General features: G+C 56.7%; 2 non-coding genes across 2 annotated transcripts; both read left to right on the forward strand.

The window, feature by feature from the left end:
- Positions 1-6,245: 6,245 nt before the first annotated feature.
- LOC139968355 (small subunit ribosomal RNA) lies at positions 6,246-8,124 on the forward strand. Its single transcript, XR_011793360.1, has one exon. It is a non-coding gene; the product is annotated as a small subunit ribosomal RNA (ribosomal RNA).
- Positions 8,125-8,729: 605 nt separating this feature from the next.
- Positions 8,730-8,890, forward strand: LOC139968247 (5.8S ribosomal RNA). The gene has a single exon (XR_011793284.1). It is a non-coding gene; the product is annotated as a 5.8S ribosomal RNA (ribosomal RNA).
- The last annotated feature ends 3,056 nt before the right edge of the window (positions 8,891-11,946 follow it).

An 11,946-nucleotide genomic window follows, 5' to 3' on the forward strand; every position in this document is an offset into this window, starting at 1 on the left:
TTACGTGTGCCCGACGGAGACGGCAGAAGGACCGACGAGCACACGCATAGAGTTGTGACCTCGTCAGAGATGACGAGCCCCCACCCCGCGAAAATATTGCCAACTTTAGTGTAGCGGGTACTGGCTAGGATGTGCCCGACGGAGGCGGGAAGAACGACACACGGACACATGCATAGAGATGTGACCGTCGTCAACTTGAACGTATCGGGCGCTGGCTGGGATGTGCCCGGCGGAGACGGCAGAACGACACGCGAACACATGCATAGTGTTGTGACGTCGTTAAAGAAGACTTGACAAAAAAAAATAAAATAAATAAATACAAAAAATCGAGCGGGTATTGGCATAGGTTTGCCCGACGGTAGAACGACACACGAACACATGCATAGAGTTTGTGAAGATTGTCAACTTGCATGTATCGGGTACTAGCGGCCTGTGTGTGCCCGACGGAGACGGCAGAACGACACACGGACACATGCATAGAGTTGTGACGTCGTTAAAGAAGACTTGACAAAAAAAAAAAAATAATAAATACAAAAAAATCAAGCGGGTATTGGCATAGGTTTGCCCGACGGCAGAACGACACGCGAACACATGCATAGAGTTTGTGACCGTTGTCAACTTGAATGTATCGGGCGCTGGCTGGGATGTGCCCGGCGGAGACGGCAGAACGACACGCGAACACATGCATAGAGTTTGTGACCGTTGTCAACTTGCATGAATCGGGTACTGGCCTGTGTGCGCCCGACGTTGACGGTAGAACGACCCACGAGCACATGCATAGAGTTTGTGACCGTTGTCAACTTGCGTGTATCGGGTACTGGCCTGTGTGTGCCCGACGTTGACGGCAGAACGACCCGCGAACACATGCATAGAGTTGTGACCATTGTCAACTTGAATGTATCGGGCGCTGGCTTGATTGTGTGCCCGACGGAGACGGCAGAACGACCCACGAACACATGCATAGAATTTGGACTTCCTTGAAGAAGACGTTGACATAAAAAAAAAAAAAAAAAAGTCAAGCGGGTACTGGCTCAAGTGTGCCCGACGGTGACGGTAGAACGACCCGCGAACACATGCATAGAGTTGTGACCATTGTCAACTTGAATGTATCGGGCGCTGGCTGGGATGTGCCCGGCGGAGACGGCAGAACGACACGCGAACACATGCATAGAGTTTGTGACCGTTGTCAACTTGAATGTATCGGGCGCTGGCTGGGATGTGCCCGGCGGAGACGGCAGAACGACACGCGAACACATGCATAGAGTTTGTGACCGTTGTCAACTTGCATGAATCGGGTACTGGCCTGTGTGCGCCCGACGTTGACGGTAGAACGACCCACGAGCACATGCATAGAGTTGTGACCGTTGTCAACTTGAATGTATCGGGTACTGGCCTGTGTGTGCCCGACGTTGACGGCAGAACGACCCGCGAACACATGCATAGTGTTGTGACCATCGTCAACTTGAATGTATCGGGCGCTGGCTTGATTGTGTGCCCGACGGAGACGGCAGAACGACCCACGAACACATGCATAGAATTTGGACTTCCTTGAAGAAGACGTTGACATAAAAAAAAAAAAAAAAGTCAAGCGGGTACTGGCTCAAGTGTGCCCGACGGTGACGGTAGAACGACCCGCGAACACATGCATAGAGTTGTGACCATTGTCAACTTGAATGTATCGGGCGCTGGCTGGGATGTGCCCGGCGGAGACGGCAGAACGACACGCGAACACATGCATAGAGTTTGTGACCGTTGTCAACTTGAATGTATCGGGCGCTGGCTGGGATGTGCCCGGCGGAGACGGCAGAACGACACGCGAACACATGCATAGAGTTTGTGACCGTTGTCAACTTGCATGAATCGGGTACTGGCCTGTGTGCGCCCGACGTTGACGGCAGAACGACCCGCGAGCACATGCATAGAGTTGTGACCGTTGTCAACTTGAATGTATCGGGCGCTGGCTGGGATGCGCCCGGCGGAGACGGCAGAACGACACGCGAACACATTCATAGTGTTGTGACCGTCGTCAACTTGAATGTATCGGGCGCTGGCTAGGATGTGCGCGGCGGAGACGGCAGAACGACACGCGAACACATGCATAGAGTTTTGACCACTGTCAACTTTAATGTATCGGGCGCTGGCTAGGATGTGCGCGGCGGAGACGGCAGAACGACACGCGAACACATGCATAGAGTTTGTGACCATTGTCAACTTGCGTGTATCGGGTACTGGCCTGTGTGTGCCCGACGTTGACGGCAGAACGACCCGCGAACACATGCATAGAGTTGTGACCATTGTCAACTTGAATGTATCGGGCGCTGGCCTGTGTGTGCCCGACGGAGACGGCAGAACGACCCACGAACACATGCATAGAATTTGGACTTCCTTGAAGAAGACGTTGACATAAAAAAAAAAAAAAAAAAGTCAAGCGGGTACTGGCTCAAGTGTGCCCGACGGTGACGGTAGAACGACCCGCGAACACATGCATAGAGTTGTGACCATTGTCAACTTGAATGTATCGGGCGCTGGCTGGGATGTGCCCGGCGGAGACGGCAGAACGACACGCGAACACATGCATAGAGTTTGTGACCGTTGTCAACTTGAATGTATCGGGCGCTGGCTGGGATGTGCCCGGCGGAGACGGCAGAACGACACGCGAACACATGCATAGAGTTTGTGACCGTTGTCAACTTGCATGAATCGGGTACTGGCCTGTGTGCGCCCGACGTTGACGGTAGAACGACCCACGAGCACATGCATAGAGTTGTGACCGTTGTCAACTTGAATGTATCGGGCGCTGGCTGGGATGCGCCCGGCGGAGACGGCAGAACGACACGCGAACACATGCATAGTGTTGTGACCATCGTCAACTTGAATGTATCGGGCGCTGGCTAGGATGTGCGCGGCGGAGACGGCAGAACGACACGCGAACACATGCATAGAGTTTTGACCACTGTCAACTTGAATGTATCGGGCGCTGGCCTGTGTGTGCCCGACGGAGACGGCAGAACGACCCACGAACACATGCATAGAATTTGGACTTCCTTGAAGAAGACGTTGACTTAAAAAAAAAAAAAAAAAGTCAAGCGGGTACTGGCTCAAGTGTGCCCGACGGTGACGGTAGAACGACCCGCGAACACATGCATAGAGTTGTGACCATTGTCAACTTGAATGTATCGGGCGCTGGCTGGGATGTGCCCGGCGGAGACGGCAGAACGACACGCGAACACATGCATAGAGTTGTGACCGTTGTCAACTTGAATGTATCGGGCGCTGGCTGGGATGTGCCCGGCGGAGACGGCAGAACGACACGCGAACACATGCATAGAGTTTGTGACCACTGTCAACTTGCATGTATCGGGTACTGGCCTGTGTGCGCCCGACGTTGACGGTAGAACGACCCACGAGCACATGCATAGAGTTGTGACCGTTGTCAACTTTAATGTATCGGGCGCTGGCTGGGATGTGCCCGGCGGAGACGGCAGAACGACACGCGAACACATGCATAGAGTTGTGACCGTTGTCAACTTGAATGTATCGGGCGCTGGCTGGGATGTGCCCGGCGGAGACGGCAGAACGACACGCGAACACATGCATAGAGTTTGTGACCATTGTCAACTTGCATGTATCGGGTACTGGCCTGTGTGCGCCCGACGTTGACGGTAGAACGACCCACGAGCACATGCATAGAGTTGTGACCGTTGTCAACTTGAATGTATCGGGCGCTGGCTGGGATGTGCCCGGCGGAGACGGCAGAACGACACGCGAACACATGCATAGAGTTTGTGACCACTGTCAACTTGCATGTATCGGGTACTGGCCTGTGTGCGCCCGACGTTGACGGTAGAACGACCCACGAGCACATGCATAGAGTTGTGACCATTGTCAATTTTAATGTAGCGGGTACTGGCCTGTGTGTTCCCGACGTTGACGGCAGAACGACCCACGAGCACATGCATAGAGTTGTGACCGTTGTCAACTGAAATGTATCGGGCGCTGGCTGGGATGTGCCCGGCGGAGACGGCAGAACGACACGCGAACACATGCATAGAGTTTTGACTTCGTTACAGAGGACGTTGACAAAAAAAAAATAATAATAATAATATCAAAAAAAACAAAACATGGTCAACTTTAGTGTAACGGGTATTGGCTTAAGTGTGTGACCCAATGGTCAGAATGAGTGGGCAGAGTGAATCGGATTATATATTAAGGGGAGTGTCTTGTCTCGCCGGTCGATCTTCAAATTGTAGAAGTTTCCTCATATATCTCCTTGATTTCGTCAAGATATATCCGGCACGGGAGCAACCCCGACACTCCTCTGAAAATACGGGTCGCTCCCATGTGAGAAGGTCGATGGTGTGATCGACGGCACGAGTGTCATGCGACCGGGCGAGGGCCGAGTAATTAGCCGACGGTGATGCACACATGCGTAGGCATGGGACCCGTTGTCGTTGCACGAGTCTGTGAGACGGGGCGCCGCCGGACAAGACATACCCGGCACGGGAGCAACCCCGGCACTCCTCTGAAAACACGGGTTGCTCCCGGGTGAGAAGGTCGATGGTGCGGTCGATGGCACGAGTGTCATGCGACCGGGCGAGGGCCGAGATTTAGGCCGACGGTGATGCACACAGGCGTAGGCTGGGACTCGTCGTGTTGCACGAGTCTGTGAGACGGGGCGACGGCCGACCTCGACGGCAGGCCGCCCGATGCATCCGCAAGGTGTGGCTCTCGTCCGAGATTTTGAGATCTCTTTAGTGTAGCGGGTATTGGCTTAAGTGTGTGATCCAATGGTCAGAACGAGCGGGCAGAGTGAATCGGATTCTATATATGAGGGGGGTAGTAGAGTCGATCCAAGACTCGAGAAGGCTTTTAATGTCTGTCGTGTGTGTATGCGTGTCATGGTTGGACTCCAGCGGGCCCTTTCGGTAGGGTCAGCCGTCGTTTCATCGCGACCATGTGTTGCAACTCGGCGCTCAGAGCGGGGGTTTTCACCCACTCGCCCCGTGAGCAGAGGTGTCCCTCCGTGCACACGTATATATCGACGTTCAGATATGAAGCTTTCGCGGACGGGAGTCCACCCGAGACTCGAAAAGGCTCCTTGCCTGTGGTGCGTAAATATGTTTTTGCACGTCAGACCCTTGCTGGCCTTCTCGGTAGGGTCAGCCGTCGTTTCATCGCGACCATGTGTTGCAACTCGGCGCTCGGTGCGGGGGTTTTCACCCACTCGCCCCGTGAGTAGAAGGTTCTTTCGTGCATATGTGTATATATACAATCCCAGATATTGAGCTTTTTCATCCGCAGAACCCCCGGTGGAGAAGAGAGAGAGTAGAGATGAGAGAGAAAGGAGAAGGGAGAAGGCCTCTCGCGTTGCGTGGTCGATGGCACGAGTGCCATGCGACCAGGCGAAAGGCAAACGGCAAGCCGACGGCGACGGCAGGCCGCCCGACTCACCCGCAGAGAATCTGGGTCTCGTTCGAGATTTCGAGATCTCTTAAGTGTAGCGGGTATTGGCTTAAGTGTGTGATCCAATGGTCAGAACGAGCGGGCAGAGTGAATCGGATTCTATATATGAGGGGGGTAGTAGAGTCGATCCAAGACTCGAGAAGGCTTTTAATGTCTGTCGTGTGTGTATACGTGTCATGGTTGGACTCCAGCGGGCCCTTTCGGTAGGGTCAGCCGTCGTTTCATCGCGACCATGTGTTGCAACTCGGCGCTCAGAGCGGGGGTTTTCACCCACTCGCCCCGTGAGCAGAGGTGTCCCTCCGTGCACACGTATATATCGACGTTCAGATATTGAGCCTTTTCATCCGCAGAACCCCCGGTGGAGAAAGAGCAGGACCTCGGTGTCGTCAGATATCGAGCTTTCTCCACGGGACCCGTTCGGGCATGCTGCCGTTGCTGCGACCATGTGTTGCACTCGGCGCTCGGTACGGGCTTTTTCATCCAAGCAACGAATGCACGCTCGAGGCGTGCGATTGCTCTCCCCTGTTCCAGTGGACGAGCCGTCGCCCTCCCGCGTCGCTTCGAACCGGTCCCGTCTCCGAGGCGGGACCACTGCGACTCCTCTCGAGACGACCCAGTCGACTCGGGTAGAGATACACACCTCGAGAATCCCTTCGGGCGGTTCTTCGATCACTGTACCGTAATAGCACGGCATCGACAATTGAGAATTCAGAGAGAGAGAGAGGGGAGTGCGAGAGCGACTCCCGGACGGCGAACGGGCCCAGCCCGGTTCTGTCGACCGTTACCTGGTTGATCCTGCCAGTAGTCATATGCTTGTCTCAAAGATTAAGCCATGCACGTCTAAGTACAATCCTGAACATACAAGAGAAACTGCAGATGGCTCATTAGATCAGTTATGGTTTATTGGAGAAAGTCTTATACCATGGATAACTGTGGTAATTCTAGAGCTAATACATGCAACAAAGCGCCGACCCTTCGGGGGAAGCGTGCTCTTATTAGGAACAAGGCCAGCCCGGTCCTTTCGGGGTCCGGTCTCCGCTGGTGAACTCTAGATAATCATGCCGATCGCACGGTCTTGCACCGGCGACGCTCCCTTCAAAAGTCTGCTCTATCAACTTTCGATGGTAAGTTATGCGCTTATCATGGTTGTGACGGGTAACGGAGAATCAGGGTTCGATTCCGGAGAGGGAGCCTGAGAAACGGCTACCACATCCAAGGAAGGCAGCAGGCACGCAAATTACCCACTCCTGACACGGGGAGGTAGTGACAAAAAATAACGATACAGGCCTCTTCGGAGGCCCTGTGATCGGAATGAGTACACTTTAAATCCTTTAACGAGGATCTACTGGAGGGCAAGTCTGGTGCCAGCAGCCGCGGTAATTCCAGCTCCAGCAGCGTATATTAAATTTGCTGCAGTTAAAAAGCTCGTAGTCGGATTTCTGGCCGGGGCGGGCGGTCCGCCGTGAGGCGTGCACTGCCCGTTCCCCTTCTCCCCGTCAAACGGGAGTCGTGGGAGATTTTTCCCGGCCAGTGATTCGGTTGGTCGTGCGGTGCTCTTAACTGAGTGCCGTGCGAGACTGGAACGTTTACTTTGAGAAAATTGAAGTGTTCAAAGCAGGCCAAAGTGCCCGAACAGCTCAGCATGGAATAGTGGAAGAGGACCTCGGTTCTATTTCGTTGGTCTTGAGATCCTGAGGTAATGATCAAGAGGGACTGCCGGGGGCATTCGTATTGCGGCGTGAGAGGTGAAATTCTTGGATCGTCGCAAGACGCCCGACAGCGAAAGCATTTGCCAAGAATGTCTTCATTGATCAAGAACGAAAGTCGGAGGATCGAAGGCGATCAGATACCGCCCTAGTTCCGACCATAAACGATACCGACTCGTAATTCGCCGGCGTTCCTCCCATGACGCGGCGGGCAACTCTCCGGAAAACCAAAGTCTTTGGGTTCCGGGGGAAGTATGGTTGCAAAGCTGAAACTTAAAGGAATTGACGGAAGGGCACCACCAGGAGTGGAGCCTGCGGCTTAATTTGACTCAACACGGGGAAACCTACCCGGCCCGGACACAGTGAGGATTGACAGATTGAGAGCTCTTTCTTGATTTTGTGGATGGTGGTGCATGGCCGTTCTTAGTTGGTGGAGTGATTTGTCTGGTTAATTCCGATAACGAACGAGACTCTTGCTTGCTAAATAGTCCGGCCACCCGTCGTGGTGAGCCGCGAACTTCTTAGAGGGACAAATGGCTTTCAGCCATACGAGATGGAGCAATAACAGGTCTGTGATGCCCTTAGATGTCCGGGGCCGCACGCGCGCTACACTGGCGCAAGCAGCGGGTACATTTGCCCTCGGCCGAAAGGTCCGGGTAATCCGCTGAGACTTCTCCGTGCTGGGGACAGGGACTTGTAATTGTGTCCCTTGAACGAGGAATTCCAAGTAAACGCGAGTCATCAGCTCGCATTGATTACGTCCCTGCCCTTTGTACACACCGCCCGTCGCTACTACCGATCGAATGACTTAGTGAGGCCATCGGATCGACCGTCTGGCACCCCCCGGCTTCGGCCGGTTGTCGAGGCGCGACGAGAAGACGGTCAAACTTGATCATTTAGAGGAAGTAAAAGTCGTAACAAGGTTTCCGTAGGTGAACCTGCGGAAGGATCATTAACAGAACCCTTCCCCTCCGTGATCGGAGAGGGAACAAAGGGGGAATGTCGGAAAAGCCGTCACAGAGAGACACGCGGAGAGAGCAAATTGGAAAAGCCGGGGGGACTCGAGCGGGGTTTTCACCGCCTCCTTCCCCGTTCCACGGTCGAGGTCAGACCCCGCGCTTCGCCTTCGCTCTCTCCGACAAAAAGGAGACGGGCGTGTCACACACAGACCAGCCCGGGGAGTACCCGGTTCTTCTCTCGTCGTCTGTCTCACGGAGTCTCGCGCTCCCGGTAGCTTCGAGGGAGAAGTCCCGCAAGGGTGGAGACGCCGTCGCCGTCCGCGGCGCGGCGCTCCTCGAGGCATTCTCCGCAGGGCAGAGAAGGGGCACCGGTGTCGCCCGATTTCCCCCCAGTCGGCGAGTCTGACTCGCGCGACCCGCCCTCGCGGCGGTGGGGGGAAGGAGGGAGCCCGCTTCCCCCCTCGGCTCGACGGAGGATATTTCTTTCCAGTCACAAGCAAAGAAGGCACAGAGTCCCCGTGTCCTTTCTCCTTCCGTTCCACTTCTTCCCTCGGCTCTGAGGAGAGTTTGCGAACGCGGGAGTCTTCCAGTGGCAAATGACAATTCTTGGTGGTGGATCACTCGGCTCGTGCGTCGATGAAGAACGCAGTTAGATGCGAGAATTCATGTGAATTGCAGAACTCACTGATCATCGACTTATTCGAACGCAAAATGGCGGCTCGGGGATGCTCTGCTCCTCGAGCCACGTCCGTCTGAGCGTCTGAAGACAATCACTCACAGAGTCGGCGTGTTCGCGCGCCGGAGGAGCGCCCGGCCGCAGCCGTCCCTTCGACGGCCGGCTGCGTCGGGTCAGTGTCAGATGGAGTTCTGTGATGTCGGCGCCGGTGAAACTCGGCGAGCAGGCTCGATCGGTAACCGGGGGTTCGTCGGTCGTGCGACGTGCCATCGGGGTGTAGACGTATGCGCCCGTGTGCGGTCCAGCGTCCGACCCCCCCGGAACGGTCGAGGAGCCTCTGCCGGGCAGAGCCGGTCGACCCAATCGCGGGGTCTCTCGTCCTCCCGTCTGCGTTCTCGCAGGCGCATGGTAGGCCACCCTTTCCCGCCGGCGACCCGATTCTTCGGGGAGCGCCGGGGAAGGAGAGACCCCGGGTCGCCGCTATGACTCCGATCACGTTCCACGTGTCTTTCACGATTCCAGACCTCAGATCGGATGAGATTACCCGCTGGATTTAAGCATATCACTAAGCGGAGAGAAAAGAAACTAACAAGGATTCCTTCAGTAGCGGCGAGCGAAGCAGGAAGAGCCCATCGCCGAATCCCCGCGCCCGTTTGCGGTGCGAGGGACCTGTGGCGTAAGGAAACTGAACTCCGGTCGACAGAGTCCGGCCGCAGTCCACTGTGATCGGGGCTGCAGCTTACCCGCAGCGGGTGTAAGGCCCGTAGGGCGGACTCGAAGGCCGGAGGGAAAGCTTTCCAAGAGTCGGGTTGTTTTAGAATGCAGCCCAAAGAGGGGTGGTGAACTCCATCCAAGGCTCAATACTATGCACGAGACCGATAGTCAACAAGTACCGTGAGGGAACGTTGAAAAGAACTTTGAAGAGAGGGTTCAACATTGCGTGAAACTGCCAAGAAGTAAACGGATGAGTGCCGCATGCTACATGGGGCGTCCGGTTGATTCAGGCGCGGTCGGCGCGGCAGCGTGTGCGGGTTCGGATCCCTCGGGACCGACCCGCGGCGCTTCGCCGTCCGGTCCGCGTCGCACTTCTACCGTTCGGCGCCCTTCCCGGCGACCGACCGAAGAGCGGAGCAGAGGGGCGGGCGAGGCTGCGGCGTGGCGGGGGCTTCGGCCCTCGCCGTCTTACGCCGCCCGTCACGGTTGCTCACTGCGCTCTCTGTCGAGGACTCTGCGTGACGGCCTGCCCCCCCGGGGTTCAGGCAGCGGGGTCCGGGCCACCGGCGTCTCCGTCGGTCGCGTGCACAGCTTGCTGTCGCGTGGCCGGCGGGATCCGGAGGGTCCGGTCTCGCCGCGGCTTCGGCCGAAGCGGAGGGTCTGTCGGGCGTGAGCGAGGCCTCCTCATTCGACCCGTCTTGAAACACGGACCAAGGAGTCTAAGCAGGCTTGCAAGTCGAGGGGGTCTACCGAAACCTATCCTGGCATAACGAAAGTGAAGGTCGGCACAGGGCCGTCACGAGGCGGGATCCCGGCCCTCTGGGTCGGGCGCACCGCCACCCCGTTCCGTCCGGCTCGTCCGGTGGAGCGGAGGAAGAGCAAGCATGCTAAAACCCGAAAGATGGTGAACTATGCTCGGGCAGGAGGAAGCCAGAGGAAACTCTGGTGGATGTCCGCAGCGGTTCTGACGTGCAAATCGATCGTCCGACCTGAGTATAGGGGCGAAAGACTTATCGAACCATCTAGTAGCTGTTCCTTCCGAAGTTTCCCTCAGGATAGCTGGTGCTCGGGAGATATTCGTGAACAATTTTATCTGGTAAAGCGAATGATTAGAGGCCTTGGGGCCGAAACGACCTCAACCTATTCTCAAAACTTTCAATTGGTAAGAGGTCCGACTCGCTGGCTTGGAGCCGGACGAGTGAGAATGAACGAGTGCTCAGTGGGCCACTCTTGGTAAGCAGGACTGGCGCTGGTGGGATGAACCAAACGCCTGGCTAAGCCGTCCGACTCGGTCGCACATCAGAGCCCACAAAAGGTGTTGGTTGATACAGACAGCAGGACGGTGGCCATGGAAGTCGGCATCCGCTAAGGAGTGTGTAACAACTCACCTGCCGAATCAACTAGCCCTGAAAATGAATGGCGCTGAGCGTGATGGCTGTGCCGGGCCGTCGGGGCAAGGAGAACCGAATAGAGTCGGCCTCGACGAGTAGGAAGGACGCCACGGTGAGCTAAGAAGCGGTCCGGGCGAGAGCCCGCGTGGAGCCGCCGTGGGCGCAGATCTTGGTGGCAGTAGCAAATACTCTAACGAGAGCCTGGAGGGCCGAGTTGCGGAGAAGGGTTCCATGTGAACAGCAGTTGCACATGGGTCAGTCGATCCTAAGCCCTAGGGAAGTTCCGCTCCGAGCGGCCGCGAGAGCCACGCCGACCTCCCTCCCGGGAACGGCGGGGTGATCGCACCCTGGGCGAAAGGGAACCGGGTCAATATTCCCGGACGTACAGACGTAGTCCTCCTCGTGGTGTCGTGCGCGTGGGCCTCCTCGCGGGGTTCCGCGCGTCGCGGCACTGCGAGGGCAAAAAGCCGTGAGGCACACTAGCCCAGAGACGCTGGCCGAGGGCCCCGGGTAGAGTTTTCTTCTCTATATGAGGGATTTTGTGGTTTAGCCCGGACCCTGGTTCTTCCTATGATGGGGACCCATGGATCCCGGAATGCGCCGCGCCTGCCGCGGCGTCCGGTGTGCTCCGGCCGGCCAATGAAAATCTGGGGGAGTGAAGGATAGTTAATATCGGACTGTTGTTCTGGTCGTCGTACCGATAACCGCAGCAGGTCTCCAAGGTGATCAGCCTCTGACCAAACAGAACAATGTAGGTAAGGGAAGTCGGCAAGCCGGATCCGTAACTTCGGGACAAGGATTGGCTCTGGGGGCTGGGCCGGTCGGGCCGGGAACCCGGAAAGCGGGATCGGGACGCCTGTGTGGCTGGGCGAGCCGCCTCGGCTTCGGTCGGGGAGTGGCGAGCCCGGACTTGCGCGGGGTCCTGCCCGTGGACTGGCCCGGCTGCGCGGTCGGCGCGCCCATCCGGACGGCGTGCCCTCGGGTGCGTCTGCCGGTCGGGTACGCGTCGGCTAACGCGTCGACCGGCAAGCAACAGC

Source organism: Apostichopus japonicus, chromosome 5, assembly GCF_037975245.1.
Source record: "Apostichopus japonicus isolate 1M-3 chromosome 5, ASM3797524v1, whole genome shotgun sequence".
NCBI lineage: Eukaryota > Metazoa > Echinodermata > Holothuroidea > Aspidochirotida > Stichopodidae > Apostichopus > Apostichopus japonicus.